We start from the raw sequence: 26,291 nt of genomic DNA, 5'->3' as shown, positions 1-26,291 counted from the left end.
ATAATTTTATTTTTATTTAAAAAATATTTTAAAAGACTTCTGCTTTTAAAATGAACGATTTGAAAACAGTTGGGTAGTGGTGAAAGGAGGGTCAGCCTTGGGAGACAAACAGACGAAGATTTGAATCCCAGTACCGCCACTATGTCACAGCAGCCTTGGGTGAGTTGCTTAATCTTTCTGAGACTTGCTTTCCTTATCAGCTACGGTGAAAATGACGCCAGCCTTGGATGGAGGTAGTTACGGATTCTTGGAGGTCATTGCTGTTTTCCTAGTCCAGGGCTCTTAGTAGCTGCTCACAAAACATTTGCTGAATGAACTAATAATGTCTAGTACTACACCTGCTTAGAGAAAGGGAGTTCATGTTATCATCGCTGCCATGCTCATTATTATTATTAGTATTGTTATTATTATTATTATTATCATCATTGCATCATGTTCAAATTTTGACAGGAGGTGGCCAGAGGGAACCTTATTTTGACCTGGAACTTTGATCATTTTTGCAAGGAAAATATATTTGTTCTATTAGGAAAAAAATGGGAAATTTTAAGTAAACTGAAAACCTCCCTCACATCACATCATTAATGCTCTGCCAGCCAGCTTAGGGTGTTTTGGTTTGTTTGTCTGTTTTTTTCAAACACACAGCACTCACCTTTTGATCTAATTAGCATATTTTCCTTTCCATTGAACAAGCTTCCTTGAACTGCATAACCTTTTTCTACTGGAGAAATATGTACATCTCTTCTTATTCCGCAGTTGCCTCACTAGCTGTCATCTAAGCCCCTTATCTTATCATGTTCAGAACAATTCTGATTAATTTATTTAAGCTTTTATCTTATCTCAAGAAGGACTCTGGTTACCACTTCTCTTTTTCTCAGTGGTAATCACACAGAGTACAGTGGGGTATGAAGCCTGGACATAGAGTGACCTCTTAACCCTTTGCTGCCCCAAAGCTCCCATTTGACAACCATCAGTCCAAAATCCTACCTGGCTGGCATGACCCACCAGGCAGGCCTCACCTGACACAGCATTCTTTTCCAGCCATGTGAACACTTCTCAGCTCTTCCAGTGGATGATGAACTCCTTGCGAGTGGTGCCTAAGCCTGCAAACTGTTCATGACTTTTTCCCCCAACAAGTCCTTGGTTGCATAGGAAAGGTTACTGTTGGATGAATGAAAATAAAGTTTTGATCTTGTATATAATAGAAAATTGTTCGGTTATTACTTTTTATCTATAATAAATAGAAGTTGTGGCCAAGAAGCAACTTCCCATTTTTGTAACAATTTCCAATTGTCTACTATTTTTCAAGGTTATCTCTAGTTTCTGATTAAGCTTTAAAAGTATGACTGTTTTAACTTCTTTAGGCCATGTACTTAAACCTGACCAGAGTTCTACTCTGAATGCCCTTTATTGTTTCCCCTTATTACTTTTGCTAATGACATCTTTAACTTATGCTTTTGCAAAATATGCCAATTTTATAGTTTATTTTCAGTGACAGCTGAGTCATTGGGTGGGAATATTTTATTGGAGAAATTTCAACATCTTTTCATACAGAGGGTGGTTTGTTTTGTTTTATTTTTTGGTATTGCTTAGTTAAGACTGCTGGCTTTTGGATTAGATTTGGGTTTGAATCCTAAATCTGCCCTTTATAGAGATATAAGTTAATGGCAGTATCCATGCTTTTTAATGTTAATCACTCAACCAACAAGTCTTTATTAAATATTCTCAATGCCTGATACTCTAAGGAACTCAGAAGTACTGTACACAAAGGAGTCCTTACAAGAAGTCCCTATGGGGCTATAAATACATATGCATGAAGGACTGTATGTAATTATAGTATCAAGGTACAAAATTGTGGACTACAGATCCGTGGTTTGTAGCCTACTCTCATCTAGGACACACCTGAGGGACTATAACTTACAGGGACACACTCTCCCAGTAAGCATGGTTGTGCCAATATCTACACCATTTCTATATACCTCACTCAACAGGACTGCATGAGTAAGTGTAGTGTTAAGATAGGGATACCTCTGAACTCAATCTTTTTGTTCTTAAGTCAACGATTAGCAAATTTCAGCACTTCCACTACTATCTGGTACAAATGATTTGGCTGAAATGGAGAAACAGAGTCAGAAAGGGTCATAAACTAAAATGCCCACAGGGAGTGAGATGAGCTCAATCTGAGAACCCACAGGAAGCTGAGGGGGAAAACCTTGGTGCACAGGAGGCCAAACACCTGCTAAATGGGACTGTAATATATAAATTATATACATTACTTGAAATCTATGAATTCAATGTTAATAATGCCTTCTTCCTTTTAGGAAAAAGTAATTTTAAGTAGATATTCTCACGCTTGTCTTTTTCTGCCCTGCGGACCATTGTGGTGTGCAGCACCGTGGAGATTGCTGCCTGGACTCGGTGCTGTAGAAGTTTGAAGGTCATGGGACCTAAAGAAGTGGAACTTAAGTCTTCCTTATTCTCTCACCCCTGACACTCAAGTTCCCAGTTCTCCTTCCCAAAGCAGCCACTATAAATGGTTTTATTAAATCCCATGTGTATTTTTCGTTGCTTATTAATTTATTCAAAAGAAATTAATAGCTACTCTGCACGAGGCCTTGTGTTGGATGCTTAGAATAAATGTAGTAAACACCACAGACGAATATGGTATATGACTGCCCTCTTAGGGCTTCTCATTTTTTGGGTGGGAGACAATGCATAAACAACTAAATATCAAATATATTTAAATGTCAAGTGGTGATAAGTTCTATGAAGAAAAATAAATCAGGGTGAGGTGATAGACAATGATAGGTAGGTAGTGTGGGGGAGGGCGGGTACAGTGAGGGGGACTGGGAAAGGTCTAAGGAAATGACCACTGAGCAGGGGTCAGGGTGAGATGCCAGGCCCACAGACGTCTGAGGAAAGCATCCTAGGCAGAGGGCCACGAGTTGCAAAGACCCTGAGGTAAGAATGGACTAGAACAAGATGGGCATGAGGTCAGAACCAGATCCCACGAGGTTACGGAGCCCTGGTGAGGAGTCTGGTTTTATTTAACATGTTAAAACAAACAAACAAAAACTTTAAGTGTTTGAATGGGGAATTAACTCATTAACTTTTTGTTTGATTTGATTCCTTGGGCTGCTGTGTGGAGACTAGGCTGAGTGGTAAAAGCAGGGAGACCAGTGAAGCAATGAGAAGGCCAAAGGCCTAGTGTGGCAAGAGGTGATAGCTTTCCTCTGGATGAGTGGCAGAGGGGTGAGATATGGGTGGAACCAGAATTTATTCTGAAGGTAGAGTCAACAGAGCTTGCTGACTATTATTCTATGCATATGCAAGTATATATTTATATTTCCCACTTCCTCCCTTTCAAAACACAAATAATAGCTTACACACCATTCTGCATTTTGTTTTTTGTCACTTGGTACTAGACAGAGATTATTGCATATTAGTCTGGATTAAAGATGCTGATTTCTTGGTTTTTTAACTTGTATTTAAGTTAACATGCACATACTTTTGAAGACAAATAGTTCTCCAAGACTTAATGTGAAACACAGCAGGCCTTTGTCCCTCACTCCTTTCCTCCTTTACAGAGGCACCGGTTTTACCTCTTTTATGTGATTTATTTGGCATTTATCTTCATTTTTCTAGATAACATTCTTGCATTTTTACTTCTCGACTTTCTGGTTTTAGATATGATCTCTTGTGTTTTCCATTCATGCAGAGGAGTGAAAGAGTAGGACTCAGCTCTTTTTTATCTTTCCTGCCTTTCATCCCTACTTTTTGTACCCAATCTTTTCCCTTATACAGCCAAATTGAAATTTGGATTAGTTCAATATTCAGTGTTAACTAGCTGATGTATGACTAAGTAAACACTAATTACCACTAAATTTGTTGCAAACTATGCTTATTTTAAATTGCTAAACAATGTTCTGTTATCCTCAGAGTTAATAATTGCCTATTTTTTCCTTTGCCTAGTTATCTTAATATTTATCATGAATTCAACACCAAACTCTGACAATTGTTTAAATCATCTCTCAACAAGTTCAGGCACATCAGATGCATCTTATAAATTTCATCTTCCTAAAGAATTTTCTCTTGGAACCTTCTGATGAGCTCTGTGATAGATTGATAACAATACAGCCAATAACAATTCTCTTTCCTGTGCCCATACTCCCTTGCTCTGTAGCTGGATGTACTTTCCACTTTGATTCTGAGCTTGACAATGTAATTTTTTTAGACAATGAAATGTTAGCAAACATGACACAGTAGAAGTTTGAAAAGTCCTTATACTTTGGGCTCTTGGAGCCCTGCTACCATGTGAAAAGCAAGGCTCACCTGTTGAGTGAGCAGAGGAACATAGCCCAGTCACCCCCAGGGCCCCAGTGACCACCAAGCCACCTGTCAGACATGTGTGAAGCTATATGGAACCAATCATCCCCAACTGAACTGGCAACTGACTACAGATACACAAGTGAGGTAGCTAAGATCATCGAGAACTACCCAGCAAAACTGAGAGATCAATCAGTGGGTGTTTTAAGCCACTGCATTTTGGGGTGATTTGTTACGCAGTACTAACTAACCGATACAAGCTGCAAGGCGGACTGGTTTGCTCTACTATCCTGCTTTTATTGTCATAATTAGCTAGTTTATTAATACTAGGAAGAAAGCAAAGGGAAGGCCAGACATTATAAGCATGGACATCTGGGCAGCTTCATCAGGAAACTATAGCTTCACGCTCCCCAGGGAACCACCAGCCCATTTCCTGGAAAGGATCAAACAAAGGGGGAGATGGGCACATGCGCAGTGAAGTCCAGGTAAGGTAGGGAAGGTGCTTGCCTTTCAGTCTAGCCTGGGAAACAATGGATTGGCTACAGGGTGCGAAATCTTGGAAGGTTAAAATCCCCAGAGTCCCCCCTCCTTGTTCCCCCTCTCTCTCTTGCTCCCTGACCCACTCTCACCTGTGTGCTTGCCTGTTCTCTCTCCATAGCCATGTGGTCTTAAGCAGCTACATGGCCCATGGCTGTGCAAACCCCACAGACAATGGACTACAGCTGGGAACACAAGCTAAGCTATCCAGATACTGGACTGGACTGGACTGGACTTTAATATGGAACAGAAATTCTGAGCTGTGGACTTAATTCTGGCCCTAGTGAAGACAAGACTGAACTTCTTCCATGACAAGATGGATGGAGATGGGACCTCGGAGGGGAATCTCCTTATTTTTACACCAACAATAAAGCTTTCCACAAAACCCCATCCTCCCGTAGAAACCACAGGAAATTATTTTTCTTGTGACACCCCAACAATTCCACTTCCCCCGATAACACTGGGACCCTCTTCCCCATCATCCCATGTTGTCCTTTGCTTTTTTCCTATATTGGATTTCCGGTTTCCAGTAACCTGTATCTTGCTCTTGCATACTTTCCTCCAGTGACTTCCCAAGAAAAGGTATATGAGAAGTAAATTGTTTAAGATCTTGCATCTCTAAAAATGTATTTTTTCTTTTTTTAAACATCCTGTCTACATGTCATAATCTTTTAATTTGGAGTTTCTTATTTTAATTATGAATGCCTTAAGCAAAATTATCTATTTTAAAAGTGCAAACTGACAGAAAGAAAAAAAAGGAAGTCAGATTTCAAATTCTGGCTAATTGAACATTTCTGCTTCTCAAGAGGGAACACTTCTGTTACCACAGTACTGTTAAAGAAGCCAAATGACAGCTTTGACTAAAACAGACATTTCACACACTGATGATCACCAGGCCTACATAGACTTTACAACCAAAACAAAAGGATTCCTTAGGCATATTTTTAAATTTTACTTTTCAATTACAGTTGGCATTCAATATTATTTTATATTAGTTTCAGGTGTACAGCATAGTGGTTAGACAATTCTATAATTTACAAAGTGATCCTCCCCCATAGGTCGAGTACCCACTGACACCTTACATAGTTATTGCAATATTATTGGATATATTCTCCATGCTGTACTTTACATCCCCATGACTAATTTGTAACTACCAATTTGTACTTCTTAATTCCTTCACTTTCTTTAGACCACCCCCAAATCCCCTTTTATCTGCAACCATAAGTTTATTCTCTGTATATATGAGACTCTGTTTTGTTTGTTCATTTATTTTTAGATTCCACATAAAAGGGAAATTTCTCTCTCTGACTTATTTCACTTATCATAATACCCTTTAGTTCCCTTCAAGTTGTCCCAAATGATAAGATTTTATTCTTTTTTTAAAAATGTATCTTTATTGTTGAAAGTATTACAGATATCCCCTTTTTTCCCCCCATTGATCCCCTCCAACCCTCACCGGCCCCGTTTCCCCACCCCAGGCCTTCACCACACTATTGTCTGTGTCCATGGGTTATGCATATATGCATATATAAGTTCTTTGATTAATCTCTCCCCACCCACTCCCCCACCCCCACCTTCCCACTGAGACTCATCAGTCTGTTCCATGCTTCTGTGCCTCTGGATCTATTTTGTTCCTCAGTCTATTTTGTTTATTAGATTCCACATATGAGTGAGATCATGTAAAACTGAACCAGGAAGAATCAGAAAACCTGAATAGGCTAATAACAACTAATGAAATTGAAGCAGCAATTTAAAAACTCCCAGCAAACAAAAGCCCTGGTCCTGATGGCTTCACAGGGGTGCTTTCTAATTCTTTAAGTTGTAGGGTTAGATAGCTTTTTAAAAATTTTTCTTGCTTTTTGAGGTAGGCCTATAGTGCTATGAACTTCCCTCTCAGGACTGCTTTTGCTCTGTCCCATAGATTTGGGGTTGTTGTGTGTTCATTTTCATTTGTTTCCAGGAAGTTTTTTATTTCTTTCTTGATCTTATTGGTAACCCATTCATTGTTTAATAACATGTTATTTAGCCTCCGTGTGTTTGAATGTTTTTGAATATTTTTACTGTAGTTGATTTCTAATTTCATGCCCTTGTGATCTGAAATGCTTGATATGATTTCAATCTTCTTGAACTTGTGGAGACTGATTTTGTGTCCTAACATGTGGCCTATCTTTGTGAATGACCTGTATGCACTTGAGAAGAATGTGTATCCTGCAGCTTTGGGGTGAAATGTCCTGTAAATCCATCTGATCTAATGTGTCATTTAGTCACTGTTTCTGTGTTGACTTTTTGTCTGGAAGGTCTATCCAGTGAAGTCAGTGAGGTGTTCAAGTCCACAACTATGACTGTATTGCTGTTGATCTTTCCCTTAAAGTCCTTAAGGTTATTATTGATAGGTCCTTATTTATTAACATTTAATTCTTCATGCCTATGTTTCTCTATTTCTTCTCATTAGTACAGCAGTCACTTTAACATTTCCTGTAATGCTGGTTTAGTGGTGATAAACTCCTTTAGCCTTTTTTAAATCTGGGAAGCCCTTTATTTCACCATCTACTCTGAATGATTGCCTTGATGAATAGAGTAGTCTTGATTTCAGATTCTTGTTTTGCATTACCTTGAATACTTTGTGTCATTCCCTTCTGGCCTGAAGAGTTTCTGATGAAAAGTCAGCTGACAGCCTTATGGGAGCTCCTTTGTAAGTAACAGATTGCTTTTCTCTTGCTGCCTTTAAGACTCTCTTTTTGTCTTGAATTTTTGGGATTTTAATTATGATGTGTCTGCACGTGGGCTCTTTGGATTCTTCTTGCTTGGGACTCTCTGTGCGTCCTGAGAGAGTCCCAGGAGGACTTTTTCCTTCACCAGGTTAGGGAAGTTTTCTGTCATCATTTCTTCAAACAAGTTCTCTAACCCTTGTTTGCTTTTGACCTCTTCCAGCACTTCTATAATGTGAATATTGTTACGTTTCATGTTGTCCCACAGCTCCCTTAAACTGTCCTCCTGTTTTTTAATTGTTTTTTCTTTTTTGATCTCTGATTGAGTGTTTTTTTCCTATCCTGTCTTCTAATTCACTGATCTGATCCTCAGCTTCCTCTAATCTGTTTATTCCTTCCAATGTATTCTTTATTCTTGCTATGTCATTCTTCATCTCTGACTGGTCATTTTTCATAGTTTCCATGTCTTTTTTTCATGCCGTTGAGCATCCTTACAATCAGTATTCTGAACTCTATATCTGATAGATTGCTTATCTCCATTTTATTTAGCTTTTTTTCTGGATACTTCTCTTGTTCTTTCATTAGGGACTTGTTTTTTGGTCTCCCCATTTTGGCTGCCTATTTGGGTTTGTTTCTATGTATTAGGTAGGCCTGCTAGGACTCTCAGTCTTTTTGGAAGGTCTCTGGTGCAGGCCAGTGTCAGACGCTGTTTGTGACTGGCCTTGAGTACCCTGTTTGGAGCTATCAACAACCCACGACTTGAGGTCCCCTCTGTTGGGGCTGGGTGCATTTGGAAAGGACCAAGATGCACACCAAAGTCTGCTTTTCCAAGGCCTGGGTCCAAAAGCAGATCAGACAAAGATTCAAAGCACTCTGAAGTCTGCCTCTGCCTGCAGGCTGATTAATCTGATTCTCTTAATGAGCCTCAGGCTGTAGAAACTTTGCAGGGTGGGGAAGCTGATTTTTATCAGTCTCTTAGTGAGCCTCAGGCTGTAGGGTGAGAGGTTTTCCAGCAGGGTGGAGCCATTGTTTTCCCCTCAGGCAAAAGCTGCTTGGAAGGTAAATGTCTACCTATGAAAGATGTTCTATGCAGTATGGGGGAATGACTTGGCACAGTAATCCAGAGAGGTGCCCTCTGAGCTCTATCACCAGAGCCCACAATCCTAGATTCTCCTCACACAGCTCCAGTCCACTCTGCTCTCTCTCTGCTGGAGCCCAAGGTGAGTGGCTGCTCAGGAAACTTTGTACATTGGCTCTTTAAGAGGGGGCCTGCATTTCTATCTGCATCTCCCTGGCAGACAGAAACATGGCTGCTTTCCACAGCCAGATGTTATGTGGGCACCTTTCTCAGTTCTGGTGCTCTGGGCTGGGGAGCCCCACCAGGGGTTTAGGCCCCAGACTGCTCAGTGGGAATCCCCCACAGCTGAGATCTCCCTCCAGACCTTCAGCTGCTGCCTGTGGGAGCCCAGTCAGCCCTCTCGTGCCTCCACACTTCCTACCCATCTCTATGCGGTCTCCCCTTTTCCTCCTTGGTTATGAGGGTGCCCTCCAGCTTGTCTTCAGTTGCAGTTGATTATTCAGGATGGTTTTTCTATATTTTACTTGTAATTCCAGTTTGGTCCCGGGAGTGTCAGTGTAGCTTCCACTCAGTCCACTGCCATCTTTAATCTCCAGATTTTATTCCTTTTTATGGCTTAGTAATATTCCATTGTATACATGTACCATCTCTTCTTTATCCACTCATCTACTGATGGGCACTTGGGCTGCTTCCATATCTTGGCTATTGTAAATAATGCTTCAGTGAGCATAGGGGTGCATACATCTTTTCAAGTAGTTTTGGGTTTCTTTGTATATCTACCCAGGAGTGGAATTGCTGGGTCATAAGGCAGTTCTGTTTTTAATGTATTGAGGAAATTCCATGCTGTTTTTCATAGTGGCTGCACCAGTCTGCCTTCCTACCAATAGTTCACGAGGATTTCCTTTTCTCTCCATCCTCACTACCACTTGTTTGCTGATTTATTGATGATAGCTTTTCTGACAAATGTGAGGCGATATCTCATTGTGGTTGTAATTTGCATATTTTCATATGTCTATTCGCCATCTGTATGTCCTCTTTGGAGAAGTGTCTATTCAAGTCCTCTGTCCATTTTTAAATTGGATTGTTTTCTGGTGTTGAGTTGTATGAGCTCTTTATAAATTTTGAATATGAATCCCTTATCAGATATATCATTGACAAATATGTCCTCCCATTTGTTGTCTTTTTGTTTTGTTGATGGTTTCTTTTGCTGTACAAAAACTTTTTAGTTTGAGTAGACCTATTTGTTTACGTTTTCTTTTTTTTCCCTTGCCAAGAAGATATATCAAAAGAAAATATTGCTAAGAGAAATGTCAGAGAGTTTACTGCCTATGGTTTCTTCTAGGAGTTTTATGTTTTCAAGTCTTACACTTAAGGTTTTTTTCCATTTCGAGTTTATTCTTGTATTTGATGTAAGAAGGTGATCTAGTTTCATTTTTTTGCATGTACCTGTCCAATTTCTCAACATGACTTATTGAATAGACTGTCTTTATCTCATTGTATGTTCTTGCCTCCTTTGTCATAGATTAATTCACCATATAGTCTTATTCCTGAGCTGTCTAGTCTGTTTCATTGATCTATGTGTATGTTTTTATGCCAGTGCCATGCTGTTTTGATTACTATACCTTGTATTATAGTTTGATATTAGGTAGCATGATACCTCCAACTTTGTTCTTCTTTCTCAAGATTGCTGTGGCTATTCAAGCTCTCTTGTGGTACCGTATAAATTTTTGTATTTTTTGTTCTAGTTCTGTGAAAAACATCATTCGAATTTTGACAGTGCGTAGTATGGACATTTTAATGATGTTAATTGTTCCTATTCATGAGCATGATATATACTTCCATTTATTTGTATCTTCTTAAATATCTTTCTTCAATGTTTTGAAATTTTTCTGAGTACAGGTCTTTTACCTCCTTATTGAAATTTATTTCTAGCTATTTTATTTTGATTTGATGCAATTGTGAATAAGATTGTGTTCTTAGTTTCTCTTTCTGATAGCTCATTATTGGTGTATAAAAATGCAATAGATTTCTGAATATTTTTTTTTGTATCCTGCTACTTTATTTAATTCATTTATTAGTTCTAGTAGTTTTCTGATGGAATCTTTAAGGTTCTCTCTATATAGTGCCATGTCATCTGTAAGTATTGACAGTTTTACTTTTTTTTTCTATTTAGATGGCTTTTATTTCTTCTTCTTGTCCGAGTACTGTGGCTAGGACTTCCAGTACTATGTTGAATAAGAGTGATAAAAGTGGACATCTCTGTCGTGTTCCTGATTGTAAGGGAAACACTTTTAGTTTTTGCCCATTGAACAGGGAAATTGTGTGTGTGTGTGTGTGTGTGTGTGTGTGTGTGTGTGTGTGTGTGTGATATATAATGTTTTTGTCAGGTTTTGGAATCAGGATGATGCTGGCCTTGTAAAATGAGCTTGGGAGCTTTCTATCCTCTTGAATTTCTTGGAATCATTTGAGAAGGATAGGTGTTAGTTCTTTGAATGCTTGATAAAATTTGTCTGTTAAGCCATTTGTTCCAGGACTTTTGTTTGTTGGAAGGGTTTTTTATTAGTGCTTCAATTTTGTTGGTAGTAATCATTCTGTTAGATTTTCTCTTTTTTCTTTATTCAGTCTGTGAGGATTGTATATTTCTTGGAATTTACTTTTCTTCCAGATTTTCCAAGTTTTTGGCAAATAATTTTTTGTAGTTTCTTCTTACAATCCTTTGTATTTCTGTGGTAGCAATGGTCACTTCTCCTCTTTCCTTTCTAATTTAAAACATTTGGGCTCTTTTTTCTTGATGAGTCTGGTTAAAGTTTTATCAATCTTGTTTATCTTTTCAAAGAACCAGCTCTTGGTTTCATTGATCTTTTATATAAATTTTTAGACTCTATTTTGTGTATTTTTGCTCTGATCTTAATTATTTCCTTTCTTCCATGCACTTTGGGCTATGTTTGTTGTTCTTTTCCTAATTTCTTTAGGTGTAAGGTTAGATTGTTTATTTGAGATTTTTCTTGTTTCTTAAGATAGATTCATACTGCTATGAATTTCCCTCTTAGGACCGCTTTCACAGTGTCTTGTAGATTTTGTGTTGTTCTGTTTTCATTTTCATTTGTCTCAAGGTATTTTTTAATTTTTTTCCTCATTGTTGACCCATTCATTGTTTAGTAACATGTTATTTAGTATTTGTGTGTGTTTTAAGTTTTTTTCTTATAATTGACTTCTAGTTTCATACCATTGTGGCCAGAGAAGACGCTTGATATAATTTCAATCTTTTAAATTTATTGAGAATTGTTTTGTGGTCTTAAATGTGGGCTATCATGAAAAATGTTCCATGTGAACTTGAAAAGGATATATATACTGCTGCTTTGGGGCTAAATACTCTAAAAATATCTATAAATCCATCTGGTCTTGTGTGTCATTTAAAGCTGCTGTTTTCTTATTGATTTTCTGTCTGGAAGATATATTGGTTGATGTCAATGGGGTGTTAAAGTCCCCTACTATGACTGTATTACTATCAATGTTTCCCTTTATGTTCATCAATATTTGCTTTATATATTTAGGTGCTCTTATGTTGGATATATAAATGCTTACAAGGGTTCTGTCCTCTTGTTGGATTGATCCCTTTATGATTATGCAATGTCCTTCTTTGTTTCTTATTATAGCCTTTGTTTTAAAGTCTATTTTGTCTGAATAAGTATTTTTGTACCCGAGCTTTTTTTTTTTTTTCATTTGCATAAAATGTCTCTTTCATCCCTTTACTTTCAGTTTCTGTGTCTTTCAAAGTGGGTCTCTTGTAGACAGCATATTTATGGAGTCTTATTCATCCAGCTATCCTATGTCTTTTGATTGAAGCATTTAATCCACTTATATTTAAAGTGATTATTGATAGGTACATAGTTATTGCGACTTTATTATTCATATTTATGTTCCTCTTTTTTCTTCTTCTCAATGAAGTTCCTTTAACATTTCTTGTAATATTGGTTTGGTGGAAATAAATTCCTTTTCCTTTTTCTTGTCTTGGAAGCTCTTTAGCTCTTCTTCAATATTAAATAATAGCCTTGCTGGGTAGAGTAGTCTTGGTTGTAGGTTCTTGCTTTTTATCACTTTGAATATTTCATGTCAATCCCTTCTGGCCTGAAAACTTTATGTTGAGAATCAGCTGACAATTTTATGGGAGCTCCCTTGTAGGTAGCTGTCTTTCTCTTGCTGCTTTTAAGATTCTCTTTGTCTTTAACCTTTGCCATTTTAATTCTGATGTGTCTTGATGTGGGCCTCTTTGGGTCCATCTTGTTTCGGACTCTGTGTTTCCTGGACTTGTATGTTTTTTTCCTTCACCAGGTTATGGAACTTTTCAGTCATTATTTTTTCCCGTAGCTTCTCAATCCCTCTACTTCTGGGACCCCTATGATGCAAATGTTGTTATGCTGATATTGTCCTCTATGTGCCTTAAACCATCATCATAATTGTTTTCTGCTCTGATTGGGTGTTTTCTGATACCTTGTCTTACAAATCCCTGATTTGATCCTCTGCTTTATCTAACCTGCTATTGATACCATCTAGTGTATTTTTTATTTCAGTTATTGTATTTTTCATTTCTGACTCATTTATTTTCATGGTTTTTATACAATTTTTCATGCTGTTGATGTTTTCACTATGTTCCTTTTTCATCCTTACAACCATTGGTTTTTTTTGTTTTGTTTTAAATATATCTTTATTGATTTCAGAGAGGGGAAGGGAGAGGGAGAGAGAGAGAGAGAGAGAGAGAGAAACATCAATAATGAGAGAGTCGTCATTGATCGGCTGCCTCCTGCACGCCCCCAACTGGGGATCGAGCCTGCAACCCGGGTATGTGCCCTGACCGGGAATCGAACTGTGATCTCCTGGATCCTAGGTCGACGCTCAACTGCTGAGCCACACTTAGCCGGGCACAACCATTGTTTTAAACTCTGTATTGGGTAGATTGATTGCCTCCATTTCATTTAGTTCTTTTTCTGGAGATTTCTTCTGTTCTTTCATTTGGGGCATGTTTCATTGTCTCCCCATTTTTTGCTGCCTCATTTTGCTAGTTTCTGTGTATTAGTTAGATCTGATATGTCTTCCAGCCTTTGTTATGGTTGTCTTTTGTAGTAGGTATCCTGTGATGCCCAGCATTGCAGACTTCTTGACCACCTAAGCTGGGTGCTCTAGGAGTGTCCCTTGTTTGGGTTATGCATGCCCTCCTGTTGAGCCTTGATTGTTGTTGGCACATCTGTGGGTGGGGTTGATCATCAGGTTGACTTGCTGTGAGGACAGGCCATGACTACAGTGTATAAGCTGCTGTGCAGAGGTTGACCCCATGAAGAAGAATTTGCTCCAGCAGGGTCTGGTGCCTGTCAAGACCTCCCTTTGAGTGTGCTGTTTGCGAAGGTAATTGGGTGGTGGTCTGTTGTGGTCTGAAGCCAGGCCCCAGATGTGTTGGTTCTGGGGCCTTTGGAGGGACTCTTGTGCAGATCGATGTCAGATGCTGCTTGTGACCAGCCCTGAACTACCAGTTCAGGCTACAAAGAGGTTCACCGTTGGTAGCTTCCCCTGCTGAACCTGGTTGAGCATGGGAGGGACCAAGCTGTGAATCATGGTTGGCTGCCACCAGTACTGGGCCTGAGGTAGAGTATCAAAAATCCAAGACACCCCAGGACCTGCTGCTGCCTGTAGGCTGTCTGTTAGGCTCAGCCACTGAAAGAGCTTTGCACAGTATGTGAGTTACATGAGGCAGGTTTTCAGGGGGTCACCAGTTAGGGGTGAGTGGTGTTCACCAGGTTAATACAGTTTCAAACTCAACACCAGTGCTAAATATGAGGCCACTCAGCCAACGTTTTGGGGTACACTGAGGCCAGCCACCACCCACCTGGGGCCTGCAGACTGCAGTGGGGCAAAGGGTCTCAGGTATTTGTAACTGTGGAGTTAGTCGAGTTCACCAGGCTGAAGCAGATTTAAGATTTGGCTGTGTGTAGGGAGGGCTTAACGCAGGAAATGTGGAGCCTGTCAGTTGCACAGGAAGATAGCCCTTGGCCTGAAGCCAGACAACTCAGTTTCCCCCTGTCTGTCTCTGGCACCCCTTGAGCTTGACAAGAATTTCTTAAGAGTTTTTTAAAAGAGACTGCAATGCAGGCTCAGGCTGGTTGCTGCTGACAGAGTCTCTGGCCATGCAAGAGTTGTTTAGGGCAGGGCCTCAGGGAGCTGTTAGGGTAGAGCTAGTGTAGGTCACTAGGCTACTGCCATGTGGGAGGAGTGATTAACCCAGGAAAGATGGAGGCCATGGCATGACTCAACACAGGGCCATTGGAGGCTTTCCCTCCAGTCCTCACCCCAAAGCCACATAACTCAGTCTCTTCCTGTATGACTCTGGCACCTCCTGAGTTGCCAATCCTCTGCCAGAGCCCAGGGTGAGTGCCTGTAAGTGAGAGTTTGTATGCTGTTCCTTTAAGAGGATGCCTGGGTTTGCTGATATTTCACAGCCAAATGTTATGTGGGCTCCCCTTCCTAGCATTGGTGCTCTGGGCTGGGGAGCCCAGCATGGGATTGAGAACCCTTGCTCCTCAGGAGGGCCCTCTGCAGCTGAGATATCCCTCTGGATTCCTAACCACCGCACATGGGCATGGGGCCATCCTGTTTCACATCTCTGCACCTCCTAGAAGTCTTGCAGGATCTTCTCTTTGCCTTCAGTGTTTGAAATTTCAATGTCGTTGCTTTAGTCTGAATCTGATTTCACTTTGTAAATGTTTCAGTCTGGAAACTCAGATTATTAACTTTCTCCTTCCCACCATTTTCTCTGCCTTTCCTCCTTTCCCCTCTCCTCTCCTCTCCTCTCCTCTCCTCTCCTCTCCTCTCCTCTCCTCTCCTCTCCTCTCCTCTCCTCTCCTCTCCTCTCCTCTCCTCTCCTCTCCTCTCCTCTCCCCTCCCCTCCCCTCCCCTCCCCTCCCCTCCCCTCCCCTCCCCTCCCCTCCCCTCCCCTCCCCTCCCCTCCCCTCCCCTCCCCTCCCCTCCCCTCCCCTCCCCTCTCCTTTCCCCTCCTCCCCTCTCCTCTCCTCTCCCCTCCCCTCCCCTCCCCTCCCCTCCCCTCCCCTCCCCTCCCCTCTCCTCTCCTCTCCTCTCCTCTCCCTTTCTTTCTCCCTTTCTTTCTTTCCTTTTTATTAGTGCAGGCAGCTTATTTGGGTGGTGATCCAAGGAAATACCAATAGAGGAGTAGAGAATTGAGACAGAAATAAAGAAAGCCAATAAAAATGTTCATTATCGAACAAGTCAATACTTTCAGCTATTAAGTACAATCCTGCTGGGGAGTTCTAGGAATAAGTGAAGAATATGGGGTGCAAGTTATCTCATCTGGGGTGCAAGGGAACAAGAGTACTTTTATCAGTCATTGACAATCAGCTCCTGTCAATCATCCATTGGAGGTTGTTCCCACAAAGACAGGGAGAGTCAGTACTCAACACATGATAGGTAGATCAGGCACTGGTGGCCACAGAAAACCCTCTGCAAACAAGACGTGCTGGCACTGGGGAGGTCAGGCTGGTATGTACTAAAATGGTAGTGATGGCCAAAGAGATTTCTGTGGGGCACTACATTTTTCTACTTTTTAAAATGCTAATCCTCCTTGGTCAATTTCCTAATTGTCTTAGATTTTATCTCCTATTTTCCATCTTTTTCATTTTGCTGGTAAAATTTCTCAACTTTATATTTCAGCCTTTCTATTGAAAATTGTCATTTCTGCTATTGTATTTAATTTCCAACACCTACTTATATTTTGGTTATGTTCCATTTATTTATTTGTTTGCTCATTTATATTGGGGTAGAATTCTGTCCTTGTTTCATGGTTACAGTAGCTTCTCTTTGTAAAGCTTTTGAAATTTATTTTACCTTTATTTCTTCAATGTTACTTTTTTCTCTTAGTTTTATTTTCTATCTTCCAGGTTAAAGGCTTTCCTCAGATATCTCAGTCTTTATATCCAACAATATTTAAGAGTGACACACTAAAACACTGGCTGGAAGCTCTGAGGATATGAGAGACACTGGTCTGATGTGAGCTTCACTGTAGGAGCATCAGAATGGGCTGTTTAATGGGGAAATTTGGATTTCAGTATCTTTTCAATATCATGTCTTTCATCACGGACTAGCCATATTTCCCAGAAAAGACTCTTCCAGTGTCCTGCAAGGAGGGTGAAAGTCTAGCTTTCAGTGTCCTGGACTCAGAACGAAGAAAAACAGATGTGGCATGTTATGTCTCCAAAGCTACTATGCATACATTCATTTAACCCCCTATTGTTAGTACAGTTCCCTCATCCCCAGCTGCACTGGTATTCTTCCATACAGACCATCTATTTTATCTCATTCTGAAAATGAACCATCACTCTTTGTCAGTTAAGAAGGGCCAGTTTCTGGGATGCTGCACAGATCTGGGGAGGAGTATAGGGACCCAATTCCTTCTAAAACAAACTTCCCAGCAGTACTCCTCATTGAATGCACACCCCTTTTGCCCTCACTTCTATAAAATTCCTGCTGCCATTAGTTTCTAAGTCTTTGGATATTCTGTAAATTAGATCAGTTCTTAGTTTTCTCTACTGCTTGATTGTATTCAATTTTCTTAGCTCTGCTTATTCTATTATTATGTATTCATCTGCTTTTCAGATGATCTCTTCTCCAACACTGTCCATTTATTGAGTTTCGGCGTTAAACTGTTTGTGTTAGTGGAGTTCCAAGAAGGTGAAAATGTAGAAGTGCCTGTTAAGTTGTCTACCTTTAAACAGAACTTGTTTTTCATTTTCCATTTATGTGAAATGTGTTAATGGCTTCATACTGAAATCTAGCTTATAATTTATTTGTGATAGATCTAAAACTGGTTTGTGAAAAATGGTTCCAATTACATTAATCTTAAAGTGATGTTTTCCATCCTGGCCAGTGTGGCTCAGTTGGTTGGAGTGTCATCCCATACACCGAAATGTCGAGGCTTCCCCTTCCGGTCAGGGCACATACCCAGGTTGCATGTTCAATCCCCAGTGGGGGTGTGTATAGAAAGCAACCAGTCAATGTTTCTCTCTCTTTCTTCCTCTTTCTCAATCCTTTTTTCCCTCCCTCCCTCTCTCTGAAATCAATAATAACGTGTTCTCTGGTGAAGATAAAAATAAAAGGTAATGTTTTCCTCCTTAACAGTATAGAACAGAAAAAGTGGTTTGGCACTAACCCAGTTGAAGGGGGAAACATACTTTTAAGTCAAGATTAATATGCCTGAGAATATTTTTCCCTGCATTTGTATACTAGCAGATTGCATAACAACCTTACTAAGAAAATTCCAAGCCTGTGCAAACTTGTGGGAGAGGTGTAGTCATGCATAATCTCACACTATCATCTGCCAAGGCAGTGCATACTGTGGAATTCATAATTTTGGTCTTCATTGCACATAGTACTCAAAGCTGGAAACATATGTGCTCATGAATCTTTGTCAAGTTAATCACTTTCCCCTGTTGTACCAAAAGCTTAATACAGACTTCTTAACAGCTTGTCACTAGAGTAATGTGCTTACTAATCATATGATAAATCACACACAAGGTAAGTTAATAATGTTGTTCTGTTAATTGCAGTCATTTTTTCCAGAGCTCTGCTCTTCTGTTGACTTTTGGAGATGACTAGCTTCCTTACTCAGAACCAAGCTAGACAACAACACACTGTAACACTGCAAAACAAAACAACGGGAAAGTACACATAGGCAGTTATTCCATCTCCCCCTGAAATGGGTCCTTCTTCTCTGCCTGAAACCATGACCCACTCTCCCCACCTTAAGAAAATCTCCCCTTGATTCTGTCAGCTCCTGAAAGTTGCCTTTGACCTTCCAGTGGTCTTTTCTTACTTCTATCCTCATTTGTACCATAGCAGTATCTCCTGAGATGACATACCCACCTTTATTGAAAGATAACTTATACACCACTCATATATAATGAGCATCAGTAGGAAATACCGATTTCCCACCTCAGACTCAAACTTTTTTCATTAACTATATCCTAGTTGGTAATAATTAAAAATATTAAATAGTTATTTTGGTATTATGCTATTACTTTACACATATTAACTCTTTTCACAATCACATAATCCTATGAAATACAATCTATTATACCCATTTTTATAAATAAGAAAACTAAGTCCAGAGAGTTTATATAATTTGCACAAGGTAAAATGCTGGTCAGTGGCAGTCCATGTATGTGAACAGTACCACCATTCATCCAAGCAAGATTGAGCATTAATTTCTTTCCCTTTCCTTCTACATTCTTACCATCTTAGGCCAGGCTACCATCAGCTCTCACCCGGACCACTGTACCAGCCTTCTAACTATTTTCATTCACGGCCCTTATAGACTGTTTTCCATATAGCTGACATGTGGATTTGATAAATCCACAATCATAAGGAAAGATTTTAAACAAGCTTTTTTCAAAAACTGACTTCATGTCATCAACATAGTCATACAGATAAAGATATATCTTTATTGTGTGAATAACACAATTAACAAACCAAATCTGATGGATGTATATGGAACACAACACAGACATACAAAAGATAGAGAATATGCTTTTTTTTCCAACAACGCATGGAACATTTTCAAAACTTGGCTATGTCCTAGGTCACAAAGTGGGTCTCAACCAATACCAAATAATCATTATCAAATAGACTACAGTCTTTGATCATAATATAATAAAATCACAAATCAGTAACAAGAAAATAGTCAACTCCTCTGCACTGGTTTCCCTTTACTCTTCCCCCTGTAAAAGGGAACTGCAGTTCCCAGGCTCTCTTGGGCTCTGCCAATGGGAGACACTGACAGCACTGACCTTAGATTGGGAGAAAGAAGGGAAAAGGCAAGCTGTTTCTCCTTCCTACAGATAGCCTTTCTTGGCTCCTGGCTTCTGTTAGGCAGTCCCCACGTTAGCTCTAACTCACTTCAGATGACTCCAGGTTTAATCTTGGGTAAAGCCAGCTCCTTCTATTGTCCCTTTATTCCTACAAGTGATAATGGCTTCCTACGGTCACTAATCTCTGGATTGCCTCAGTGTCCCTAGTTGGCTTCTCAATACATGGTCACCATGGAATCAATTATCTGTATTAAAGTCCCCGCCAGTCAAATCTGTGTAGCTGTATTTATCCATTTATCATTGGTATGTAAAATTTATTGGGGCAAGAACCCAAAAAAAGAGGCTGACAACTCCAACATTACAATATGAGTTTATTAAGGGAATTTATACACGAGGCTCATCGTGGGCGTCAGCAAGACGACATGGATGTCCTCAGAGCTCCGTGGCAGGCGCTAGGCGGTTATATAGGACAGAACAGGATGCACAGGGCTCCTAGGCCGAGGGCTGCCCCAGGTAAGGGGAAGTGCCTTACATACTCACCCAGGGCAGGGCCAGGGCCTGTTCCAGGAACCAGCCTGCTCGGGGCCCAGGGGAGAAGGCAGACAGTGTCTGAGGGGGTTTACGGGAAGCAGTCTCTGTTCAGGCCCAGATCTAGCTGATCTAGCACCAAGGTCAGGCAGCGGTCACAGCGCGGAGCCGCGTCTCTTCCACAGTCGTCTCTGTCATGACTGATACTACTCCGCACAGTCAGAAACGACTTCTGAATAATTTACGGGTTAATATTGGGAAGTGAGCAACAACACAAACTGCATATCAACATTTTGGGATATAGGTAAAGTATTACTTACAGGGAAGTTTATTCCTCAAAAAGCAAGATCTCAGGTTGACCCTCCTGCTGGTCTGACTGACCTGTTCGTACTATACTCACTAGTCAATTTGCTTTAACGTTTTTCCTTTCACCAATTATAATTCCTCGAGTTTTGAAGCACCTATAGCTCTGTTGCTGACCTCCACCTGTACTACCCCATTAGCCTTGGAAGCAACCCTTTCACCCCATGCTGCCCCCGGCCGGGCGTTAACCGTATGCTGTTTGGGATCCTCTGAAACTTCCCTCCCTTGCCCGGCTTCTCTCCTAGACGCCTTCTCATGTCTGCGGTGGTGCTCTGCGCATCGTCTACATGGTCGGAGCTGCAGGTTTGACCTGGCTAACGCCAGATTCACCCTGCTCCACGCCCTCTAGAGTCTGCTGTTCCCAATCCTCTGCCTGAAAATTCAGATGCCTGCAGGGCAGAGGCTGCATCTCTCTCTCCCTCTCCCTCCCCCCCTCCCTCTCTCTCTCCCTCTCCCTCCCTCCCTCCCTCTCTCTCCCTCTCCCTCCCTCCCTCCCTCTCTCTCCCTCTCCCTCCCCCCCCCCCCCACAGTAATGGTTTTTGTTCCAAGCAAAAAGCCTGACACATACTAAGCATGCAGTAAATATTGTTTGGATTATCAAAAGCCTCCACTTTTTTTCTAATTCCATATCCCTTTCTATTCTTTACAGCTCTGTAACGCCCCCTCAAACCCATTCTCTTCCTTCGGTTTTCATGTGACTAGTCCTCTTGGCCACTCACCTGGAGAGGCACGCGGCAGGTTGAAACTCTGATTGTTAAATTTTAACTGATCTCATAAAAGTGTTTAACAAATGTTATGTTAAAAGGCAAAATGCTTCACCCTGGCCTGTGTGGCTCGGTTGAGAGGTTGCTGGTTGGATTCTCCATCCGGGCACTTGCCCCCGTGGCCAGCTGGATGAACCCTCTGGGAGGGGGGTTGTCATCTGAGTTGGGGAGAAGCTCCATCCCCAGTAGGGGCTGTGTGGGAGGCGGCTGGCCAGTCAATGTTTCTCTCTCATCAATGTTTCTCTTTCTCTCTCCCTCTCCCTTCCTCTCTCTTTCAAATCAATAAAAAAAAAATTAAAAAAAAAAAAAGCCCAGCAGTCTTTTTAAAATAAGGCAAAATGCTTCCTAGTCAGCAAGAAGAGTGGGACCTGACTGCAGGGTTCTTAAAGCTGTTAAAGTAATTGAGAAAGACTGTTGAGCAGATGGGGAGCTGGTGTGCAGAAAGCCCTGCGAAGGCTGGTAATGCCCGCAGAGCCCAGCCGGGCCCTGTCCAGATGCCTCCCTGTGCCAGGGGTTCAGCTTCCTCTGCTCATGCTTGTAGCCTAGTTGCTGCAATATCTTTTGTTGACTTTAACTTCTCTAGAACCAAACCTAACCAACCTCTAAGTTTCTGGCTACCCCACAAGGATTCTTGCAATTGCCTGGGCCCAGAGTATGAAAATTATCACAGACCCTTCTATCCCTTGTATCCACTGATTGATCTTTTTGGGTTCCTACTCTTTCCCTTTTCCTCTCTTTTTATCCCAGCCTCTTCCTTCCAACCACAGTCTATGAGGTGCTCATTAAAACACACCCAGATTAATTCTTCAGTTCTCTCTGCATCCTTTCAGCCCCCCCAAGAGCCCTGCCCGTGGTACTAGATTCCTCAACCCAGTGCTGCCTTTTGCTGTGGGACGACAGGAGCATACAGATTCCCAGCAGCCTTTCCATCCTGGTATTCAAAATAGGCACCACCTTCCTCAGGGACCCTGCACTTCCCCTGTTGCCAGCGATGCTGTGGGTTTCAGGGAGGTGGGGTTCTCTCCCCTTCCCTGAACAAATCGTGCTCATAGTTGTCTCCCAGGCTTTGCACTCAGGGTTCCCAAAGCAGAGCCACACTTTCAAGTCCCATTTCCTCCCTAAAACCTTTGCTGACACTCCTGACCAACACCTGTTCCTTCCTTCTTGGGCATTCTTCAGGCCCAAGGACACTTAGACAGGGGGAATTTGCCATGAAGCTAAGGAGGCTTACATTTGAGGGCCCCTTACTTGGACAGCCCTCTCCAAGACTATGTACCTAATTTTTACTTATAATTTTGTATTTTTTTTCTTAAAGGAGATCTTCCATGTTGTAAAAGCCTCGGGTCTTACACAATCTGGATCTGTCCCTGAGTTGAGGCAGTTAATGATATTCTTTCCCTGAAGTGTTTTCTAATTGGTTAATGTACAACCAACTCGTTTTCTCAACTTAGAAAGAGCTTCTTGCTGTTGAACCTTGTGCAGTGTGTAGTGTGGTAATTAAGGTCATTGCTGAGGTCCTGCAGACTCCAGACACCACCTCTGACACTTCCTAGCTGTGTGGCAAGTTCTATCTCTTAACTTCATTGGTTCTCAGTTTTTCCACCTGATAAGTGGGAATGCTTATGGTGAAGGCTGCATTATGACTTTCAGAGGCTCAAGGCACTTTTGCCTTACTGGGCCCCTTACTCTATAAAAAATGTTACAAATTATAGTTATGACCGTGTGAGTATAAAGACTAATATCCAGGAAGGATTATATTCCCTTTTTTCCCTTTTGATTCTGAAAGGCACTAAAACATTTTCCTGGACTTCTAGAAGTATTGTGTACCCAGACATTGTGGCTAGTGAGCCTAATGGATAGGTAAATCCGCCGTGATTACAGTCTCCACACAGAGGTTGGTAAATGATAAATGAGACGATGAATGTGAAGACTTATTAATTAGACGCTCAATGGATATGAGCCATTATTATTGTTATTACATGCCTCCTTTGTATGCCTCACAGTCAATACTGAATATAAATGCTTACCAAAGTAGTTTGAATAGAGCATATTTGTAGTGTTAAAAGACAAACTGAGGCAATATTAAAATTTTTAAGAGTTTATTTGGACAAAAATCTATTGGAATCAGGCAGCCCCAAACTGGAAGAAGTTAGGTGTGCTCCACAGACAGGAGCCAGTGGAAAGACTTTTGGAGAGGAAGCAAAAGCGAAGCAAGCACATGATTTGATGGCTACAGGCAAAGTGCCTTACCTGGGAAAGCCTAGTCAGCTGTTTGTGACTGGCTGTCCTCAGGTTTCGATTTCTTTACCCTGAGGTGTTTCAGACATATGTTTTGGTTTGCTTACATAGACAGCTAAGGTACTAAAGCCGCCTCACTCTAATGCCCTCCTTGTTGAATTAATTTAACAGGAGCAATGGGAGCTGGGAAACAGAAATGTCACATTATTGTGTGTTATAATGTAATATCAACTAAAGCATTTATTATGTGTTTGCTGGTGTTTCCAGGCTTGATGTCCACCCTGTATTTAAAAGAAATTAATGCCTACCAAGTAGATGCTCAGAAACCTTCAACTTGAACTTCCCAACAGAGTTCTTGAACACGAGATTCTCAGACTCCACCTAAGAGAGCCTAACTCTGGAGTGGGATCTGTAGGTATGTATATATATATTTTAATCTCACTCCCAATGTGAATTTGAAGAGCAGCTAGATTTGTTGGAAACCATCATCATTGGCAATCTGGTAGGGGACAGAGGTAACTGCAAGAGTGGCATGTGATGGCTGTAGCCAACCTCTTCTTAAACTTTGTAACACCCACTTCCAATCACTGCAAATAAAAATAGCTTCAAGACAAGTCCCTCAGGCTCCCTCTTACCAACCAGAGTGTACCCTAAGACCCCTTAATAAAGTAAGTTTGGAGTTGCCAGCAGAAGTGATATAATCCATATTGCAGCTTTCAAGAAACTTCCAAGATAGATATTCACACAAAACTAGAATAGCGTACCTTCAGGACCGGGTGAGTGCTGCAGACACTGAGCATTCATTCAGAGGATGAAGCAGTTACTACAGTCTGAGTTGTTGGCAGAGGCCTCACAGGGAAGAGGGATTTGAGCTGCTTACGGAGGAAGGCAGATCTCATATGTATTTGGGGAAGGAAAAAGGACACTGGGCTAGAGGCCAGGGGATCTAGGAATAAAACTAATTTTGCCAGTCACTAGCTGGGTGTCTTTGAAAATTAAGATATAGAAAAATATAACCTGCTAGCATCTATTCTAAGATAAAACTAAGGTATAATAATATTAATATTTGCAAAAAATAAATTTAAATCAAAAGCAGTTTTAAGAATAGAAAGAGATATAACACTATGATAAGAAACAGTGCACCAGGAAGGCAGAATCATCATGTACTTATATGAACCTCTCTCAAAAACAAACAAACAGTCTTGAAATATGTTAATCCCCAAAGTGGGAGAATTGAACACATCTCTATTGAATAATGATAGAGCAAGCATCGAAACATTAATAAGGCTAAAGAATAGTTTATTTGAACAAAAAGAAGGGGAAACTGGAGCCCACAGAGCTAGTGAGTGACAGAGCCGAAATTCAAACCAGGGAAACCTGTTCCCAGCCCTCAGCTAAAGTGGCATTTAGAGGGAGAAAGCTTTAAAATGTATTCACATAAAAATATTTAAATAAGTCAATTAAGTACTTAATATTCAATTTAACAAGTTAGAAAACAAAGAATAAATCTCCAAAAGAACAAACAAACGGAAATTATTAAAACCAAAAGGTGGTTCTTTAAAAAGTCTTATAAAAAGAAATAGACCCTTAAAAATATTGACACAGAGAGAAATTCACAGAGAATGAAACTCTGAGAGTGACAGAAAGATGCCAAAGAAGGGGGCATAGCTGGACATACAGCAGCGATTTAAAAAATCATAAATAATAGTATAAAGGACTTTTTGCCAATAAATTTGAAAACTTAAAGAAAATGTATTGTTTTCCAGAGAGAAAAATTACAAAAGTTGCCAAAAAGTGAAAGCCCAAATAAAGAAATGGAGAGTCGTCAAGAATCTCCCAGCCTCTTCTTTCCTCTTACAAAGAGAGAAGGTACCAACAGCGTTACGGTGCCTGTGAACAAACCTGTAAAGAAACCATACTCCAAAGTTTTCAGAGATTTAAAGAGCGAGGAGAAAGAAAGCCATGGGCTTCATTTTATGATGCTCTGATCACCTTGACACCAACGCGGGACAAGGACAATGCGAGGAAGGAGATTAAAGATGAAAACTTTGTAAGCAAAATATTCGCCAACAGGCCTTTGGCCCGAGTCCCAGGGATATCTACTTGCCATGTGGAAGTAGAAGTCAGAAGGAATCTTAAGTCAGTGAAACTGCTGGGTCCCTCTTAGTACCCAGTTTCCCAGATTATGAGGAATGAAGCATCCCCCGAAATACAAGGATAATTTTTTAAATTGGATTGTTCTATGGCCTGAAGAAGTGAGTTCTTGTTTGTCGGTGCCATTGCCATTGATAGTTTGCTGCCCTGACCTCGGGTAGCTGGAACACGTCTGAGGCTGGTTACCGTTACCACCTCGCCAGGATACCGGACAGTCCGCACCACACAGGGCATCTAACGCTGGGTTACCTGAAGCTACAAGAGTTTTCTTAGAACCGTTAACCCCAGCGTCCTCCTACAGCAGACCTTCAGCTAGGTCAGCTAGTGCACAACATGGCTGCTGTTGTTCCCCCTCCTTGGTCGGATGCCTCATTATTTCTATTTTTATAGTCAACACTTGGCCAAATGAAAGTTCACAAAAGGTACTTGCAGGGGGTCAATTGTCAAAATCTCTTTTTGTTTTAATTAATTAATTTTGTGTTCTTTATGCTGCAAATAAAAAAGGCTGTTTGTATCAGAGAGATGATGGATGGCACTTAGTTTTTGCTTTGCCTGCTTTTCCACAATAATCTGTTTGATACATGTTTTAAGAGCCATTTTATTTAATAAAATATATATAACTATAATTTTCTATTTGCATAGAGGAGACAACATGGAATGCTTATTATGAATAAGGGCTTTGGTTTCAGAAAGAGTTGTATTCAAATCTTGGTTCTAATAGGAAAGGCCTGGA

The 26,291-nt window shown here is 40.8% G+C and overlaps 1 long non-coding RNA gene across 1 annotated transcript in view; it reads left to right on the top strand.

The window, feature by feature from the left end:
- LOC308559470 overlaps positions 1–26,078 on the top strand; it is a 56,247-nt gene extending 30,169 nt beyond the window's left edge. The window contains exons 2-3 of the long non-coding RNA XR_013999136.1: positions 23,672–23,819; positions 25,171–26,078. This is a non-coding gene — a long non-coding RNA (uncharacterized lncRNA). The remainder of the gene's footprint in view (positions 1–23,671; positions 23,820–25,170) is intronic.
- Positions 26,079–26,291: the final 213 nt, after the last annotated feature.

Source organism: Miniopterus schreibersii (genome assembly GCF_964146895.1).
Source record: "Miniopterus schreibersii genome assembly, chromosome: 7".
NCBI classification, from domain to species: domain Eukaryota; kingdom Metazoa; phylum Chordata; class Mammalia; order Chiroptera; family Miniopteridae; genus Miniopterus; species Miniopterus schreibersii.
This window is presented reverse-complemented; position numbering and strand designations above follow the sequence as displayed.